General features: G+C 37.7%; 1 protein-coding gene and 3 long non-coding RNA genes across 5 annotated transcripts in view; 1 reads left to right on the forward strand and 3 right to left on the reverse strand.

Annotated features, from left to right (window-relative positions):
• Positions 1–20,076, forward strand: part of LOC309493250 (C-type mannose receptor 2-like) — a 104,946-nt gene that overhangs the window by 57,831 nt on the left and 27,039 nt on the right. The gene's annotated exons all lie outside the window — the stretch shown is intronic.
• On the reverse strand, positions 1,491–3,838 carry LOC309493355. Its single transcript, XR_014203861.1, has 3 exons — positions 3,708–3,838; positions 2,932–3,033; positions 1,491–2,333 (listed from the first exon to the last, which is right to left on the reverse strand). It is a non-coding gene; the product is annotated as an uncharacterized lncRNA (long non-coding RNA).
• On the reverse strand, positions 9,350–13,305 carry LOC309493367. 2 transcript variants are annotated; one of them, XR_014203874.1, is made up of 3 exons: positions 11,247–13,305; positions 10,598–10,716; positions 9,350–9,610 (listed from the first exon to the last, which is right to left on the reverse strand). It is a non-coding gene; the product is annotated as an uncharacterized lncRNA (long non-coding RNA). The 2 variants fall into 2 exon arrangements; XR_014203875.1 differs by lacking the exon at positions 11,247–13,305 and adding an exon at positions 10,868–11,109.
• LOC309493341 lies at positions 16,914–18,007 on the reverse strand. Its single transcript, XR_014203844.1, has 2 exons — positions 17,289–18,007; positions 16,914–17,232 (listed from the first exon to the last, which is right to left on the reverse strand). It is a non-coding gene; the product is annotated as an uncharacterized lncRNA (long non-coding RNA).

Here is a 20,076-nt window from a genome sequence, read left to right on the forward strand (position 1 = left end):
CTTATTTCTTTAGTTTAATTAATTAAAAAATAACTAGGCCTACATATAATTAATAACTTATAAATTACTACATATAATTAATGACCATGATTCTTTTACTTGGGACATAAAAAAATGTAGATCTGGTTAATGATATTTGGGACAACAATGCAACAAAAGTTGCACATACTTGCATGTATGCCAGTTTGCAGTGAAATAAAAGGAAGCTATGTGAATAACAAGAGGCTACAGTGGGCTATCTTGCTATAAATACTTAACGCTTAATTGAAGATGATCCATGTTGATCATTCTAGCACATCTACAACTGCTTTTTGAATGAAAGCATATATCACTGATGTCAGGCATATAAGCAGCAATCAGAGGGGGGGTGAAAAGGAAATGTTGGCACTGTTTTTTTGTTGTTTTACTGAATGGTGCATTACCCTTGTGTAATAGTAATAGTGTGTGTAGATCTGTGTAGATTGTATGGCCCAGCAATGGCCCCCAGAAGAGCAAACAAATGCACATTTCAAATGGCTGTAACTCGAAGTCCGGTTAGTGTATCAAAGAGAAAATCGGCAGGACGACTGCTTATGCTATGTATAATAAATAATGTTGGCCACAGTTTTCAGATATATATGGAAAGCTGGCATAAAGGTTATTTTTAAAGTGCTCACAGTAAAATATCAAATTTCAGCCTGTCCCTCATATATGTCATAAAGGTTTGCGCAATGAAGATATCCAGTTGTCCATTAAATATATAATTTATTTAACATTTATTGTTTTATTACTAAACGTTTTATACTACATTACCCACATATCTCTGTCATTCTATCAGTGGAACAGGAAGCATTGTTCTGTAGTTCATTGAAATGTGCAGACATGCTTAGGGTTAGGGTTAGGATCTCGGTAAAGGAGTAATTTCTCACAACATAGAGACACTTTATAGTTATCTTAATGTATAACTAATGTAATAATAACACCAAACCATACTTTGTAACATGAAGCGCCAGTTTATATGGGTTAAACGATTGTCCAATCACAGAGAGTTCTGCGATAAAGTCACAGCCAATACAAACCCAGCTGAATAAATGCGTCACACTTACATGCCCATTTATGGCAAATGATGACAGATCTCTTCTGGTTCCGGCTGCAGGGATAGATACCTTAAATATTTAATTAAGGCTGTTAAACATGTATTATTTCTAATTAAATTATAACACTCATATTTAAAAACAAAAGACTCTTTGTGTGGTTACCGTCCAAAAACGAGTTCACATGATCAATGACACAAATTTGCTTATTTGATTAGACTGATGCATAAATACATTTGAAAGAGAAACTTTTTTCTAAGCAAAGGCCTACAGCAGGAGTAGTTTTGCAGTATTTTAATTAAAGATAATTGCATGTAGGCCTACTAAAGTGCTTCTAACATTTACAGTGTATGTATAGTCAAAGATATATCAATTATATTCAAATAAATGTAACAAAAGCACAATGAATGGACACAATTTTGAAAGCTTATTCCAATATTTAATGTCAAACTGTTTAAAGACAAATGTAGCGCCAAAACTACTGCACAACAGTATAAAAATCAGTTAATTTAAAATATCCAGATACAGGGGCAATCTATTATAGTGACACATACATTAACGTTCAAAAAATTGCTATGATGAAGTTATATATTTACAAACCAAAATATGAGATTCAACTTTGTTATGTGAAAATACATTTGTTTCGTCGCTTTAAAGAACAAATAGGCAAAAACATAAGCACAACATTTTACATTCTCAACTTTCATTCTATATCCTTGTGATTATTGGTCACTTTTATTGTAACTATGCAATAAATATGTCCTTTAGCAAAACACCTGATGAGCACTGACCCTTTTTTATAAAGGCATTAGGCAGAAATCAAGTACAGTTTATGAAGCTGAAAAGAGAAAACAAAATGCTTTAACAATATGGAAAAAGATAAATCACTATTTTCAATATTGGTTCTGCATATATCAAAGAGATCCTGAGGAGGAGTGGGACTCCACATGAAGACTTTCAGAAACTGTGACAGAGCAAAGGGTGCACCTCGCTGGACACATCCTACGCATGCCCAAACAACAACACCCAAACACAGTGATGAAGTGGACACCACCAGGAGGATGCAGGAGACAGGGAAGACCAAGGAAGACACAGAGACAGATGTTTCATGAAGACCTGAAGAATGTCAGTGTCCCATGGGAAGATGTGGAGAACTTGGCCACGGATCGAATACGTTGGAGGACACTTGTTGCCCAATGTGCCCAGCACAGCACTTGATGATGACGTTGTGAGTTTATCCATAACTGTGGGATATGTTTTCTGTAAAGAGTGTTGCATAATTAAATGTTAAAAGCATTTTTATGTTATAAGTTCACTGATATGTGGGCATTTCTATGAATAAAAGTATGTCTTTAATAGCAAGCAATAATCATATGAAAATGATTTACATGCAAACGGGACAGTTATCAGCAGTGTAACATTCTGATTATGACAAAATAATCGAGTATCTGATGTCATGTGACAAGTCAGATAAGCTTTTCCACTCTTGCAAACAGAGGTAGGTTATGAGGTGTGGAGAGACATCATGTATCACTGGAACATGAACACAGTGTGTGTGATATCCGACAACTTTCCAAGAAGTGGCGCAACTGATTTACAAATATCGCGATAAATATGTACAGGAATTGAGGCAGTAGCCAATGACAGCACTAGGAGTAAAAGCTGCAGGATTGTGTACGAGTACACAAATATGTACGAGTATCGTACGAATTTGACAACTTGTTAAATCTTGTGAATTATTAAGACTTTCAGACTATGTTTGTACTGATTGGGCTATGGGTTTTGTGAGAAAAGTTTTAAGAAACAACAAATGCTTGATAAAATGTTTGATTTAGGGTTAAAACCAACACATACATACCATCGTGAATATTTGCCTTTGCAGCTTTCCGTCTCCTCCGTTTACTTCTCCTCAAACAATAATGGGCTGACTGAGTCCGAAAGGCCCTTTTGGTCTTTTCAGCTGAAAAAAGAGAAAAGAAAATATAATTATGTATAATATATAGGATTATTTAAAGGAAAAAGTACTGATTTACCTTACAAATATTGGATGTTACATTATAAAGCGTTAAAAGCATGGCAAGTGTTGTGGTTAATATGCATTTACAACAAATATCACTTTAAAACTATCAATACAGAGGTAAAAGCATGGTCAGTTTTGTGGTTACTGTCCTTTTACCACACCCTATCACAGTAAAACTAGGGTTACTGTGGTAAAAGCATGGTAAGTGTTGTGGTTACTGTGCATTTACAATAAGTATCACATTAAAACTACCAATAGTGTGGTAAAAGCATGGTAAGTTTTGTGATTACTGTCTTTTTACTACACTTATCACAGTAAAACTAATGTTACTGTGGTAAAAGCATGGTAAGTGTTGTTTTTACTGTGCTTCTACTACAAATACAACTTTGGAACTAATTGTACTATTTTTAATCTGATATGAATATCTAAGCCTATAGCACGTCACGTGACAGGCAGTGTTTAATCATATATTTTGAATTAGAAAGCAATGAAACGCAAAGTCTCCGTGGAAATGGCAGATATGTTTGGCAGATTAATATCGACAAACAGAAAAGACATTATATCACACATTATTAGGACAGCGTATTTAGGTATTTATTTACTAGGCTACTTACCAACAGCTGACACACGTGAACTGATGCCAAATATCGCGATGTGTTCGGAACGAGACTTCTTCAGCGCGATTTCCTACTAATAAAATATCATTTTAAAAATATCAATAAACAGCAAAACAATCCAGCTTCCCTGGCAATAAGACCGAAATAATAACATAAAAAAAAAAAAACATAAACCACGATAAGATCTCGTGAATAAATGTTGATTAAACAGCTTCTCTGCTGCAGCCGACAGGCAGAAATAATCGAGCTGTAATCACGAAAGACGAAAAATAACGAAATAAACGTGTCCGTGGCACGAATCAATAGATTCAATTACGTGACCATATCACGAACGTTGGAGTTATCCGTGGTCTCACCACAGACTCAATCCGTGCTCCTATCACAGATTTTAGATCTGATCTGACTATATAGCCAAGCGAGCAATAGGTGTAAAACGCCATCAAACTGGATTTTATGATGACAGGTGTCGTGGAAATTCTCTCCTCAACTTTTTGTAATAATTGGAAGACAGCTGGAGATTTCAAAGGTTATAAAGATCTTTATTTCTTGCAAGAAATTGACATTCACATACAGAACGCATCTGGTATGGGAAGGCCCCGACTTCTGCTTTTTGCCCAGCTTATATACACAAAACACATCCTGGTTTTCTCAAAAGATCGCCTTCGTTACCTTAAGAGGTAATATGTCTTTCGTTCGAGATCTCTGGTCTAACATAACCTATATCTAGACAGAAAACAATATCACGTCTACTACAAGTTCCTGTTTTTAGCTGCTGCTCAAAATTCACACCTTTTGTCTATCCCTATTTTGATCTGAAGCTGCGCACATACTTTCACACTCGGAGCTCACAAAAGGACACTTGAAGTACAGGGTCACTTGAGTGCGTATAGTCTCTTTGCCGTCTATCACCCAGGACATTTTGTCCCTGCAAGCTTGTCTTAACTTATGCTTTTCTGAAACATGGCTACATATCTTTAATAACGTGCTTTAGCTTATATGAATATATTTCTTCAAATGCTTATGAGTAAAAAATAAAGTGACAGATGTTAATACAAGTTGTACACTTCTAAAAGTAAAAACACATCTAAGAGTAAAAAAACACATCTAAATGTAAAATTTCTATTACATTCCACCCCATGTTCATTCAAAGAACATACACAAAATTTGACATTTACTTCTCCATACCATAGTACATTGCCTTTTAACTTTGAACCAAGTTTCATTATCCTTTGCTAAATTTCGAATCACCTTGATCTATTAGGCCTTTAGATACTGCTGATTAACCATTTTTCTTAACCATATTTTACTAGCTTTTAATTCAAGCAGGCGATTGTTTTACTTAGTCAGATCTATTTAAGGATCTGTGTAATAAAATCTAACCAAAAAGTTCTAGAATACTTTCATTTTTATCCTTAACACAAATATCAATAACTGTATTATCTTGTTTCAAACAATGTCATTAATTTAAAAATTAACTCAGCTCAACCCAGCTCTTGCCATGATAATAGCCTTAGCTGCTGACATGTAATTTAATCTTTTATTACCTATCCTAAAATCCAATTTTTTTCCCAGAATTAACTGATGGATATAACATGTCCTGCCTCTATTTGTTGGAAATGCGGAATAGTTCATAATGGATCCATTGATCCAGATCATTAAATCCGTAACTTCATTCTGAATTAAGAGAACTTTTTAGAATTTTGCTTTATGAGCAAATATTCTATTTCACTGAAATGTCTTAACTGATTAGATTCATTTTAGTTTAAATTTAACATGTTTAAACATGTTACATTGTTCTTGGTCTAGGTTTTAACTTTGTGCCCCCTACATCATTTTTTATTCGTTGAAGACTTTTCTCAACAAAACGAGTCCAGATTTCATTTCTGGAAGCCGAACTAATAATAATTAATTTGATATGTTTCCCAAAATCAATCTCCTTTTGAAAGTTTTTCTTTTGCTATTTTAACAAATGGAAACACCTAAAAAATATTTAATTTAGTCATTCATTCATCGCTATAGAAGTTTACCCTATTATCTATTCGGACCTAGTCCAGCATAGTAACTTATTCTCTCTTATTAGAGAACAACCATTACAACTATAAAAATTTTTTTTTTTTTAGCATCTATGATATCTGAATTAGGGTTCTAAACCCCTTAAGTTTCTTCAAAAATAGTCCCTAGATTATTTATTATCTTTACAGTAATGACCCATTTAGAGTCCTTATACTCTACAGAATTAAGAGATTTTCTACTTCTTAATTTACATATACCTGAAATATTTTCAAATTAATCAGTAATTGTTCAAATCATGAGATCGAAATACTCAAGTCCTACGGTATAGTTTGATTAAAACAAATAAAACATCAATAAACATCACACAAAATTAATTATTATACTAAGCTTAAAGCATTAGTTGGTCCACATCTTCCTCCAGCTGTGTCGATCATCTCGTTGCCCCATGGACGGTCCATCTTCACCAGGGTGATTCTTTGCGAACCGTTGCAATGGGCTTTCCCACGCTGGCAAGGGAGGAAAAGTTACTAGCACTTCCTTGATCCCCCACTTGACGCTGTGCGTTGTCGTTGGTGTCGGCGTTTGGGGTTGCTGAGGGCTGGTTGGCGTTTGGCTCAAGCTGGTTGGTGTAGTCTAAGGTGAGAAGCTTGGACGGAGGTGTCACACACTGCAACCTTGCTGATAGTTGCAAGATTTTCCCTCAGAACACAACCGCAGTCCACTGGACCTTGTTTGTGGAGTGAACCATAAGAACAACCTGTGAATGGAGACCTTAAGTATTTTTGTTAGTGACAACATGTATCATGTCGCCAGACTCATCTGCTTGTCTGGCCGGTCGTCCTTTTTTTCCGATGAGACCTGTAAAATTTCATGTTAAACAGTAACAAGACAATATTTTATACATTTGGAACAGAATCAGTTCTGTTCGATGAGATCCATCATGACATCCTGTAAAAAGTAAAACGTTAAGTATTGGGTGGACAGGGCAAGCTAGCTTGCTCTCTTCCTTCCCAAAGTTATACACTGTACCTGTGTGGCATTGTTTATTTCTACCACAACAATAACCCAGCTCAGGATAGTTAGTCAAAATCATCCATGGTTGTTATTTTATTGGGAATATTTTCTTCCCTGTTGGGTCATATTTTACCCTGTGTGTCACTTTATAATTTTTAGATACAGCTGTTTTGATTGACATAATTTATGTCTCTGAACACCATAATTCACACTCTCACTTTCACACACTCCACACACACCTCTCTGGCCAGAGATTCATTCATTCATTCATTCATTCTTGTCTGCCTCAGCAGTTTATGAACTGAATGGGGAACATATATTAGGAGTGGAATACCACCAAATATGAACGGTAACAAAGTTCGCCGACGACAAACTACTGAACGTAGACACACTGTGCAACCCGGTATCACGACAAGACGTGAAATAATCACGTTGGTCCCCTTTGGAAAACGTGTAGATGTCACAGTTTAACGCCCTCAAACGTGAATCTTACACGTACCCTCAAACGTGAATCTTACACGTCCTCAAACGTGAATCATACACATGTAACGTTACCCTCAAACGTGAATCTTACACGTACCCTCAAACGTGAATCTTACACGTACCATTATCCCGGGACGTTTGCTAATCCTACCCCAATCTAATCATAACCATTTCTTAAAACTAAGTTACGTAGGCTACATTTATAAAGAAAAACAACAGACAGACAAGTATAATCCACAATAATGTATTTATTGAGAAAATGTCAAAATCGGTACCAAAAGTTGTTCACGTGACGATGTGTCGCAGTCCTCTCTGGCAGTGGTTTTGTATGAGGTAACAGAGCAGAATTTAAGTTATTAATTCAAATCCATGAAAATGTTAATCCGTCTTCGGTTCGGTAGTTCGGTTCGCTCTGAGGGCTGCGCGCTTCATTTCAAATGTGAATGTGCATGACGTAATCTGTGACGAAGCAGGCGAGGCGAGAGCCAATGAGCGTTTGATATTGCCGTAACCATAGTAACCTTGAGGGCGCAATTTTTGAATTTGAATTCATAACAAGCGCGGGGTTTGACGTTTACGGTCAAGATGACGATTACTGGATAAAGGGCTGAGTTTGGATCTTTTTCTTGCAAATAATATATGGATTCTGAAGGTTTGGATTACATCAAGCTAATAAAATTGATGTATTTTGTGAATCGATGTTGTGTTGTAAGGTTAGTATATTATGGTTATTAGGAACGATAAATAAATTATTGTGATACTCGTCTGTCTGTTGTTTTTCTTTATAATTGTTGCCTAGGTAGTTTTAAGAAATGGTTATGGTTAGGTTTAGGGGTAGGATTCGTGGCTCAAACTATCTTTTAATGCCATATTGTTCATAAAAATGCAATTTTCATACACATCCCACCCAGCAAAAACTCGTTGAAAAGACGTCGAAAAGACGACATTGCCAGTCGTCTAAACAACGTTAAAATTTGGTTGAAAAGTGAAAGGTGAAAAGCCGTCTTTTTCAGGTCGTTGAAAAGACGCCAATAAAATGACGTCCCAATCGCGTCTAAATTAGGTTGTAAAGTGAGTTGAAAAGACGTCTTTTTCAGGCCTAATTTCAACCGTGAATTCATGATTATATTTAATATTCATAATAAGAAAATTCACAAAATAAGTAGCAAACCATTTATTGACACACCAAATACATCTTTCACATAAAAAACACTTTCCTGATCACATCTTAAGCCTGCATTTGATCAAGCATACCCTAAAAAACAGTTATATTGTGAAATATTACTACATTAAAAATAACTTTTCATAAATATACATGTAAATATATAAAGTGTGTAATTTATTCCTGATGCAAAGCTGAATTTTCAGCATCATTACTTCAGTCTTCAGTGTCACATGATCCTTCAGAATCCTTCAGAATGATGATTTGATTCTCAAGAAACATTTATCATTATTATCAGTTGTACGGCTTCATATTTTTGTGGAAACTATGATACAGTTTTCAGTATTCTTTGAATAGAACTTTCAAAAGAGCAACATTTATTTGAAACATTATTTTTTTAAACAATTTAAAAGTTTTTACTGTGACTTTTGATCAAATGAATCTATCTTTTCTGTATAAACATTTTTTCAAAACAATAAATCTTTCAAATATTGAAAATGTTTATAAAACAGAACAATGACCAATTATAACCACATTAGAAAACAGTAAAGGGATAGTTCACACAAAAATGTAAATTCTGTCATTAATTACTTACCCTTATGTCGCTCCAAACCCATAAGACTTTTGTGGAGAGCACAAATGAAGATATTTTTAACAGATGTCTTGTGTGCGCAAACAATTACATCTTTATTCACAAATGATGTATCTCAGACGCATGTTGCACCATGAGATGGCCGGCTCTCTCGCCAACACAACACTGATGAATCGTGGTGCTCCGTCAACACGTGTCAAAGATGTATATTTTGTGAATAAAGATGCAATGGGGTTTTTTTTGCACACACAAACAATTCACTTCACTTCATAAAGTTGAGGTTAAACCACTGGAGTCATATTGATTATTGTTATAATGTCTTTACTACCTTGGAAGTTGTAGTTGCATAAATTGTGAAATGGAGGGACAGAAAGCTCTCAGATTTCATTAAAAAGATCTACATTTGTGTTTCAAAGATGAACGAAAGTTTTACAGGTTTGCAACGACATGAAGGTGAGTGATGAAAATGTTTGGTAATGTTTGACGCATTAGGTAAATCAGTTCCTCAGGGGCACGAGTAGATCTCTTCCTGATCTCTGATCTTCTGCTCCTTCCACCATCCCAGTCCTGGATTATTGAGCCACGACAGAAGTTTCCACTTTGAATGCTTTAGCCTGGCTGTTTTTTCTCCAGCATCTAAAGTGAGAAAGAGAACAATAACCAAAATGTAAATGTAAAAAAACAATGGTTGTCCAAAATGTGAAGTATACACTTGAGGTTTCCCTCTACATATTTGTGCAAGATTTCAGTCATAGATAAATTGTAAATGTTTGCTTGATTAGACATTACCTGTCTAGCGACGTATGTTTATGCTGAAATATAATATTGGTTTGTGTTTTAAAATCAGCTATCACATGTCATTTTGTAGCGAACTGTCTCGTGTGATAAAGTTTTATGCTTCAGAACTTCCGATAACATATGGCGCTTTTTCACTACACAGTACCAGCTCGCCTCGGCTTTGTTTGGTTTTCCACTGTGTAAAACTTGTACCTGTACCTGCTTCCAGGTACTTTTTTTCGTACCACCTCCGGCGAGGTTCTGAGCGAGCTGAGGCGATACTAAAATGTGACGTGAAAAAACACAGCAGACTGCTGATTGGTCAGAGAGAATCGTCACTATTCACTGCGTCATCATTCCACGCGCCAGACGGAGTATCCTAAATAAAAAACAGCAAAAACAAAAACAGCATACACACGATTTCCTCCATTGTCCTGTGCGTGTGGGTAGCGGGTGTGTCTCGCGTAGAAGATTAAGTCACGGCAGTTTCCTGCGGCGTCGCTATGACGACTAGGTACTATTAATTGTGGAGGTACTATCTGCAATGGAAAACGGAGCGAAAAGCGAGACGAGACAAGGCGAGTCGAGTCGAGCTGGTACTGGTAATGGAAAAGCGCCAATAGTGAGTTTTTAGGGAGCGAATGTTTCAGTGCACTGTAAGGATTTTGTGATAAAGACATCCCTTAACCACTGACTACTGAGCTAGGGCCTGAGTGATATGCACCCAGAGTTTAGCACCTTAATTAGCTTGTTCAGGTGTGCTGGACTAGGTTGGAGTAAACCTCTGCATGTAAGTGGACCTTGAGAGACAATGTTGAGATCTCCTGCAATATGTTCTGAACTTACAACACTGGTGTCCAGACCAAAGTTCTGCAGAGTTTCTGGTGATCCTGGATCAGCTGCTCAGGTCTGCTTAATTGGGTTTGGAGCTAAACTCTGTGATCAGGACTAGATGGCAAACAATACTGTAAAGGGGAGAGGACAAACAATATTATTTTGTTATAATTTGTTCTGTGTTCATCTGCTTACCTGTACAAAGTATGCATCATGAATAAGAGGAATATATTGAATTTGATCTTTTAACACTGTTTTACTACATTAATACTAACTACAAACCTGATAAAAATGACTGGGCAGTCTTATCTTGCCCTCCAGGTGGGCGTAATGGTGTGACGTCACGTGATAACTATGAATTAACCATACAGTGCGTACTTTTAGGTTAAATAAATTAGCTTATTTCCATTCATCCATTGACCAATTGTCAGCAAAACCATTACAAAACTATCAAAATATCTCATCTACACATAAGATGTGATTAAAAGCCCAAACTTACAGCTCACGTTACCTCTAGTTAGCTAGATGCTAACGGACTTTTTCAAAGACACGAAACCATTTCTATAAAGTAAATATTCAATGGAAGCGAGTGATTTACATGAAAGAAAGTCTCAGAAACATTTGTATGTACTATTTGTGTAATTATATGGACTAAACTTACCTTAAAGTAGTTCAAACAACAGTGAGAGACGGAGTTTCGCTGATTGTCAGTTGAGCTGCTGTCTCGTTTCCATGGTAACGCCCTCAGCTCCAGTTCGGTTCAAATGCGGCTTGAATGTTCAGCGTGCGCGCGACCATTAAAACACGTAGAAGTCACGCAGCATTTACATACATTTAGATTGATGGGGTGAAAATGTGAATTATTTGATAATCAGCAAAAATATCCTGAAACTTGATATATTATTAAATGGATAGTAGGTCTGTGGCCATCGCAAACTGTAAATGGAATGAAAATATGAAAGAACTGAAAATGTAAAACAATGTTTTTGAAGTCATTTATATAGGCTATATAATAGGCTACAATGGGCAGCGCCAGAGAATTTTTAACGCATGTGCTGAGGGGGTGCTAGATCATTGACAGGGAGATCTGCGCAAAACTTGGCCACTAAATATTTAATGATCACAATTAAAGTTTTAATTTTATTAAATTGAACAAGCGCAACATTCAGCATTCAATCAAATATTCTAAAAGATGTAGGCTATTATTAAAGGGATAGTTCACCCAAAAATGAAAATTCTGTCATCATTTACTCACCCTCAAGTTGTTTCAAACCTGTAAGAATTTCTTTTTTCTCCTGAACACAAAAGAAGATATTTTGAAAAATGTCTGTAACCAAACAGTTGATGGACCCCATTGACTTCCATAGTATTTTTTTTTTCCTACTATGGAAGTCAATGGGGTCCATCAACTGTTTGGTTACAGACATTTTTCAAAATATCTTCTTTTGTGTTCAGCAGAAAAAAGAAATAATGTTATTTCAACATAATATCTTGTTATTTCGACATATGTGTGCGTGCAACAAGCAAGATGTGCATTTGTAAATCCAGTGCATTAGGCTGCAAAGATGAAGTTGACGATCTCCGTAGTGAACGCGCCTATAGAGAGAAATGCACATAATGGATTACATAATCAGAGAGTAGCCTTTTTCTTTTCGTTTTGAATTATTTCGTTTAAAGACATTTCAAGCTTTGTGTATTTGATGTATTTCTCATGTCTGTGTGAGGCATACACTGAGTTTCGTTAAGTTAGGATGAGATGCGCTCCAGTTAACGTGCAATGCAAGTGACCGCGCGGGCGCCTCCATTATTATATATTCTCTTTTATAGGCCTATTTGCTTCTTTGGTTGATGAAAAATTGATTAAAATTAAGATACAATTTATACAAAACGAAATTCACTTTAAAGAAAGGTTTTCTACAAAACAAAACGTAATGAAGTGGTCAAAATCATGTCTGACCCGCTCCATGTCTCATATTGCACATCCTATCTTACTCGTGCTGTTCACTTTTCATAAATCAACATAAATGAAAAAACAAACAAAAAAACATTAAAATATTTTAACAAATATGACACTAAATGTGCTTATTTAATGGCTATAACAGTATAGTAGCTAGGCCTACAGACTCTCTATTTGTACAAATTGCATTTAATTCAGAATTTTGCACACACAATTGAAAGGCATTTGTTCAAATCAAGTTCACGGATAATTGTGCGTGCATTTATTAATCATTATGATACTAAAATAATAACAAAGTAGGCTATGCTATGTACAAAAAATCAGATGAGCCCAGAATATGAACGCAACGTTTAATTACACGTTAAGCATTTTCCTCCCATAGAAAACCATTATAAGAACGCTTAATGTGGCTTAATACAGATTAGAATGTCCCCTTCGAAATAACGAGATTTTAAATAACGACTTAATATCTCGAAATAACAAGAAGAGTTTTTATTCTTTCTTCAAAATGCGGTTCAGGGCTTCCATAGAATACAGCCTGAATATAATTGCTTCCAGAAATCATTTTTGGGGGTGCTATCGGGGTGCTAATTGGTCTTTCTTGGGGGTGCTGAAGCACCTGCTAGTCCCTCCCTAGCGTCGCCCAATATACAGGTCTACCTTTAGAAATGGTAAACGTGGTGTAGAAATAAAACAGCAAAATCTACATGATATAATTATGAACATATTTTCTCATATAGGCTACAAAAATTTACAGATGTAACACGAGGAATTGATAAGGGGTCTACGCTGTTTAAACTAATGATGTTTTTTATGGATGCATTATAGGCATATTTAATGTAGTAATTGTTGAATTTTCAAAACAGCACAAGCGTTTTCAACGAGATATAAACTAGGGAGCGCGTTTTGTTGGATTTATGCCAAATCATAGGTATTTATATGGTTTGCGAACGTATAGGTGCTTACAGATAACGTATTTCTGGGATGTGCAACACGTAACTTTGAAACTATTTCTACAATCTATTTCTTTACTTGCTAACAATAGACATTAATTGTATTTATGCTATATTAGGGTTATATGTGGTCCAAAACAGACGGCCGTCTTGGGTTAAATAAACAAAGCCAAATTTGCAGTAATTTTTTGGGCAAAAATTGGACCAAATCAGACGGACCAAACAAAGCCCAATTTTCAACGTCTATGTTTGGGCTAAATTTGGACCAAATCAGACGGACCAAACAAAGCCCAATTTTCAACGTCTATGTTTGGGCTAAATTTGGACCAAATCAGACGGACCAAACAAAGCCCAATTTTCAACGTCTATGTTTGGGCTAAATTTGGACCAAATCAGACGGACCAAACAAAGCCCAAATTTCAACGTCTATGTTTGGGCTAAATTTGGACCAAATCAGACGGACCAAACAAAGCCCAATTTTCAACGTCTATGTTTGGGCTAAATTTGGACCAAATCAGACGGACCAAACAAAGCCCAAATTTCAACGTCTATTTTTGGGCTAAATTTGGACCAAATCAGACGGACCAAACAAAGCCCAAATTTCAACGTCTATTTTTGGGCTAAATGAAGACTATGACGGGCCGACTTGATTTAGCCCAAAAAACAACGTCTTAATGACGTCTGGTGCTGGGTGGGATATCTGTCCATACGTTTTATCATTTTAATATTGTTCATAAAATGGGTATGTTTAGGTGTGGGAGTAGAAGGGATCTTACATTTATAATCTATAAAATGGTAAGGAAATTGTACAGATATCTTCAATGGCAAACGTGTATGATTCACGTTTGAGGACGTGTAAGATTCACGTTTGAGGGCGTTAAACTGTGACATCTACACGTTTTCCAAAGGGGACCAACGTGATTATTTCACGTCTTGTCGTGATACCGGGTTGCACTGTGGCATTCCCCTTGCGACAGTGTCTGTACGTTACGATATCAATTCTCAGTTGTCCGATGCAGTCGTCATGTGTTTGAGTTTAACACCGTGAACGTAAACCTAACTTTTCAAAATCAAATAGATTAAACACTTTAAATAGAGATCGTGTAGACCTACAATTGCAGTTGAGAGAATCCGTTTTAATTTCTCAAATGCAATTTGTCATTCTTTGCACAATTTCAATTTCCCAACTTTTTGTTGTTGCTCGTAAGCTATTTAAAAGAAGATTTGAAAATCTTCACACAATCTTTGATCCATGGACAAAATAAAAAACATTTCTATCTCGTACCCCTGATGATGACAGCATGTGATTTCAACCGTCTAGAAAACATTGTTTTTCCACACTGTCTCCCAGGGATAACGGGATACAAATTCTAGACGCCTTCATATAAAAAATATAATATTTAAAACACGTGCAATTCATATAGTACTATTTATTCATCACTTTAACAGTTCTGATTACCTTAATATTTTTTCTTATAATAGTAACTGTTTGTAAAACCCTGTGCTCAGATGGCCACACATTTTGTCAGCCACCAATCTTTTAGTGAGTCACATTGTTTCACAAAAAAGCCCAATGCCTCTCCACTCTGCAGTCTGTGGTTTAGCTAAAAAGATGTGAGGGACTTTCCCCTCTACATCATACAGTGATGCTTGGCTATCAGTCAATTTGACCTTCACAGCACACCATTTATCTGACCAGATTAACTCTGAGGTTTTCAGTTCCTCAATCTCTAGTTCAGACCATTTTTCAGCAAACATTTCATCTGGCTCACTGCTAACATGACATGTGCAATGCAAATCACTTTCTTCCATGAAATCATGGTCAGGAGGCATCCTATCTGTGGCTTTGTTTTGCAGACCACACTGAGGAGTGCTCCGTTCAAAAACATATAATGTTTCAGTTGGCATTCGCACCATGCTCATATCAGCAGTGAGGCCACTGTCATCACAATACAAATTCAGCTTCAGTTTACACATCAAATCTCTTCCCAGAAGATTACAAGGACAGGTAGTAGTTACAAGAAAAGCATGAGAAAATGAGTGATCACCAATCTGACAAGACAAATCTGCTGTATATGGTTCCTTTACCAGATGCCCTGTGGCACTTCTGGAGGTTGCCCATTTTCCAGATAATACAATTAAATCAGGCAATTGTTCATTTTTAATTGCTGAGTTCTTCACTCCACTGTCAATTTAGAACTTAATTTTCCTACCCTCGATACTGATATCAATCATTGGTAATTTTGCAAATGCTTTATACATTCGTTCAGTATCAGCAAGCGAATTTTCTTCATTGCAAGAAACAGCAAGCATATTTTCTTCATTGCAAGGAGCAGAAAAAGAGATAAGATTAAACATATTTACCACCTGGGAGTCAGACCCTTCACCGTCGCTCCCCTCCCCCTCCTTCTTTCAATCTCCTTGTGGCTTTGGTGGCTGTTGGAATCCTCTGTTCTTTGGAGGATCCGGACAGTCATTTCTCCAGTGTCCTTTTCGCCCACAATTATAACAAACTTCAGGGTCCATTGCGGGTCGGTCACCCATTCCACGTCCTCTTCCACCCCATCTTCAGCAGAGCCAGTTGAGTGTCTTTGTCAATCTTTTTCTGTTTGTTCTTGGCTTGGTCTCTCAGCAGCTGTTGTTGATGCGTTGCGTGTCGTCGGATTTCTTCCAGACGCTTGACCTTTTTCCCTATTTCAGGGTCCAGACCGTCCAGAAAAAAACAATTTTCAGATATTCTTCATACGTACTTATCTTTGATTGTCTGGCCTGTGCTTCTCTTTGGGTTGGTGAACATTTACGAATTTTGCAGATGGAGGAGTGTAGTCTGGAGGAGCAAAGGGCAGGGTGATCGAACCTAGCAGGCTCTTGGTGGTCTTGCTTGCAGACTCGTTCCCTCTTCTTCTTTGTCTTTGTCTTGATCTTGACCTCCCATTGCTCCTGGTTGTCTTTGTGGTTCATGGAGGGCCACTGTTGGTGGTGCTTGGTAGGGGGAGTAGGGAGCCAGACAGCGGTCGTCCTCACGGGTTTTCATGCATCTCATTTCCTCGGAAGAATTAGAAACAGAGCTTAGTAAAGTTTTTTTCTGGCTTCCTCTTTCTGGCTCCCTCTTTCTGGCTTTGTCTCTCATTGCACTCTCTAATGGTTGCTAATGCTACATTTATCTGTTTTCTTTGTCTGGTAATTGCCTCATTTAACCATACATCTATAATTCGACCATCAAAGTCATAATTATCTGTATATTTTTGGACTTGTTTTTTGTCCAATTTCCCTTTGTCTTTTGCAGATGGTTTACACTCAGACATTAAACACTTATGCTTACATTAAACACACATTAATTAACTGTGGTATCCTATGATGCCACCCTTTTGAGAAATCCACTGTCTCCAATTCTTTATCATTAACATACTCGACGGTATTTATATTTGCGTATTTAATTTTTTTTTTTTTTTTCAGTATCGTATTTAAAATTTCCCAGTCGCGTGCTCACACGCACTATATTTACTGTGTTAATCCTCCCCCCCAGCGTCGCCACCACGCCAGCCTAAATCCGTCAATCTAGGACTTTCAAAAATGCCCACATCCGTCGATGCTAGGTCTTTTCCCCAGACAAGTGCCTTATTAAATATTTGAAAATCACTTTCAGCTTATTCCAAACCGCACCTTGTCTAGACGTTTGAGAATTACTTTCCGGTTCATTCTCCAAACTCTGGCCCTTCTGGGAAAACAATTAACACCTGGCATTTGAGAAATTACTTTCAAATTTATTCTCAAACCCTAAATTTTCTCTCACCGTGCTTTTTGTAGCTTGGTTCTTTATTCGGGATCGCGTCCACCTAGGCCTGCCGTGGTGTCCACAATTCTCCCATCCCTTGCAATTTAGCGTTGGGGTATCGGAGCCAGAGACTTCTTGTCTTTGGGATGTTCAGTCAATTGCTTCGTCCACGGAGGTCATCAGCTTTGCGAATCCCTCCTCGTCGCCATTTGTCGTGGAAATTCTCTCCTCAACTTTTTGTAATAATTGGAAGACAGCTGGAGATTTCAAAGGTTATAAAGATCTTTATTTCTTGCAAGAAATTGACATTCACATACAGAACGCATCTGGTATGGGAAGGCCCCGACTTCTGCTTTTTGCCCAGCTTATATACACAAAACACATCCTGGTTTTCTCAAAAGATCGCCTTCGTTACCTTAAAAGGTAATATGTCTTTCGTTCGAGATCTCTGGTCTAACATAACCTATATCTAGACAGAAAACAATATCACGTCTACTACAAGTTCCTGTTTTTAGCTGCTGCTCAAAATTCACACCTTTTGTCTATCCCTATTTTGATCTGAAGCTGCGCACATACTTTCACACTCGGAGCTCACAAAAGGACACTTGAAGTCAGTGGCGGAGCCAGAGGGGGGTCCGGGGTGGCACTGGACACCCCTGACATGCGATTGGCCACCCCGGGTGCCACCCCAAAATTGTATTTGCTACTGGCAGTTGCTGATGAAAAATTACGTTCGCCGGCAGATTCGAATTTAGGCAGATTCGGCAGATTCGAACAGATTCGAACTTAGATGAGTGTTACATTGCAATTCGATGAGTTCCATTTGTAAGTGCTCAGGCGCAGTGTCAACATCTACTGCAAATGGATTCGCGAACAGGTCAAGGTTGAATTTCTGTCTTTCAAAATCAGCAAATCTTCGGCAGAATTCCACTTTCAGTGTGTTCAGTTTGTCGGCATACACTTCAGCCGGGAACGGGATGGTGACCGTTTCACTGACTGACTGACAAATAGGAAAGTGAGACAGGTTGCCTTGGCGCATCTGGCCCTCCCACAGACGCAGTTTCATTTGAAACGCCTTTACGGAGTCTCGCATTTCAGTGATCAGCTGCTTTCGACCCTGGAGTTTAACATTAAGAGTGTTGAGGTGCTCGGTTATGTCACACAAAAATGACAAGTCACTCAGCCATTTTTCATCCTCAAGCTCAGGGATGACCTTTTGTTTGCTTTCCATGAAACGAGCGATCTCAATGCGGGTATCATAAAATCTTCGCAAAACTTTACCCCGACTAAGCCAGCGGACTTCTGTGTAGTATGGCACATCCTCGTGCACAGAGTTTTCCTCCTCTAAAAGTGCTCTAAATTGCCTGTGATTCAATCCCCGTGAACGAATAAAATTGACTGTTTTATTTACAACTGTCATTACATGTCCCATGCCCAACACCTTTCCACAGAGGGCCTCCTGGTGAATGATGCAGTGGTAGGCTGTGAGGTTTTCTCCCGTGTGCCTCATTTTTTCACGTACCAAACCGACCAAACCACGGACCTCCCCGCACATCGCAGGCGCACCATCAGTTGTCAGCGCAACAAGTTTATTCCACTGCAATTCCATGTCGTTGACGCATTGCTCCACTTGTGAGAAGATGTCCTGTCCAGATGTTGTCCCGTGAATTGCTTTTAAATCCAAAAGTTCATCAGTAACGGAAAACCTATCATCTACCCCTCGAATGAATATAGAGAGCTGGGCAGTGTCCGTTCTGTCTGCACTCTCATCTATAGCCAGTGAGTATGCAACAAAGTCCTTAGCTTTTTCTTTTAGCTGGATCTTTAAGTCGGAGCCCAGCTCATCCACGCGACTGGCCATGGTGTTTCGGGAAAGGCTGATGTTGGCAAAGGCTTGCTTTTTTTCCGGGCACACAACACTACATACCTTTTCGATACAGTTTTTAATAAATTCCCCCTCTGTGAACGGCCTGCATGCTTTTGCTATCTCCTCTGCAATGATGAAGCTTGCCTTTACTGCTCCCTCACCTTGACTGTTCATGCGAGTAAACATGTTTTGCTGTAGCTGAAGTTTGTGTTTTAGTTCTTTGACTTTAAGCAGCCGCAGTTCCATGTCCATGCTTCCATATTTATCATGTTTAGTTTCAAAGTGCCTTCTTAGATTGTATTCTTTAAAAACCGCGAGTGACTCTTGACATATGAGACACATTGGCTTTTCTTTATATTCACAAAATAAATATTCGGTTTCCCATCTCTCTTGAAATTATCTATATTCGCAGTCCACTTTTCTTTTTTTAGCCATTGTTCTGCTCTTTAAAGTCATATAGCATTTACGTTGTTTACAGTTGTAGCCTAGCTACTACGGGGCTGTTGAATGATCGAATCTGATTGGCTGACGAACGAATGAATGAATCGTCATCAATGAAACGCACCGGCCAGTTATTTCAATGGTCCTAACAACCAACAACAGTAAAATAACCAAAACTCAGATCGATATTTGAGCAAGCAAATAAATATAGTAAACAATATGATAAAAAGGATAATAGGCCTACTTTTGCGTCCATTCATTTTCCCTTTTTTATGGAACCTAAAAAGGTTCTGTGAAAGTTTGAAACAGAAAACAGTGGTTTTCATCTTGCCACTTTCTTAGTAAAAGACAACACAAGGTTTCTTGGTTCGAGAAAACGAACAGTATTTATATCGTTTTTACTTTTTACCTCTTACACAACCACGTCCAAGTGATCTGCTTGCGCAGACTAAGCCAGAACGTGCGCACACACCAGGAAGCGCGCGCGCCCTCAGATCA

The sequence above is a fragment of the Leuciscus leuciscus genome (genome assembly GCF_965113295.1).
Source record: "Leuciscus leuciscus genome assembly, chromosome: 2".
NCBI classification, from domain to species: Eukaryota; Metazoa; Chordata; class Actinopteri; order Cypriniformes; family Leuciscidae; genus Leuciscus; species Leuciscus leuciscus.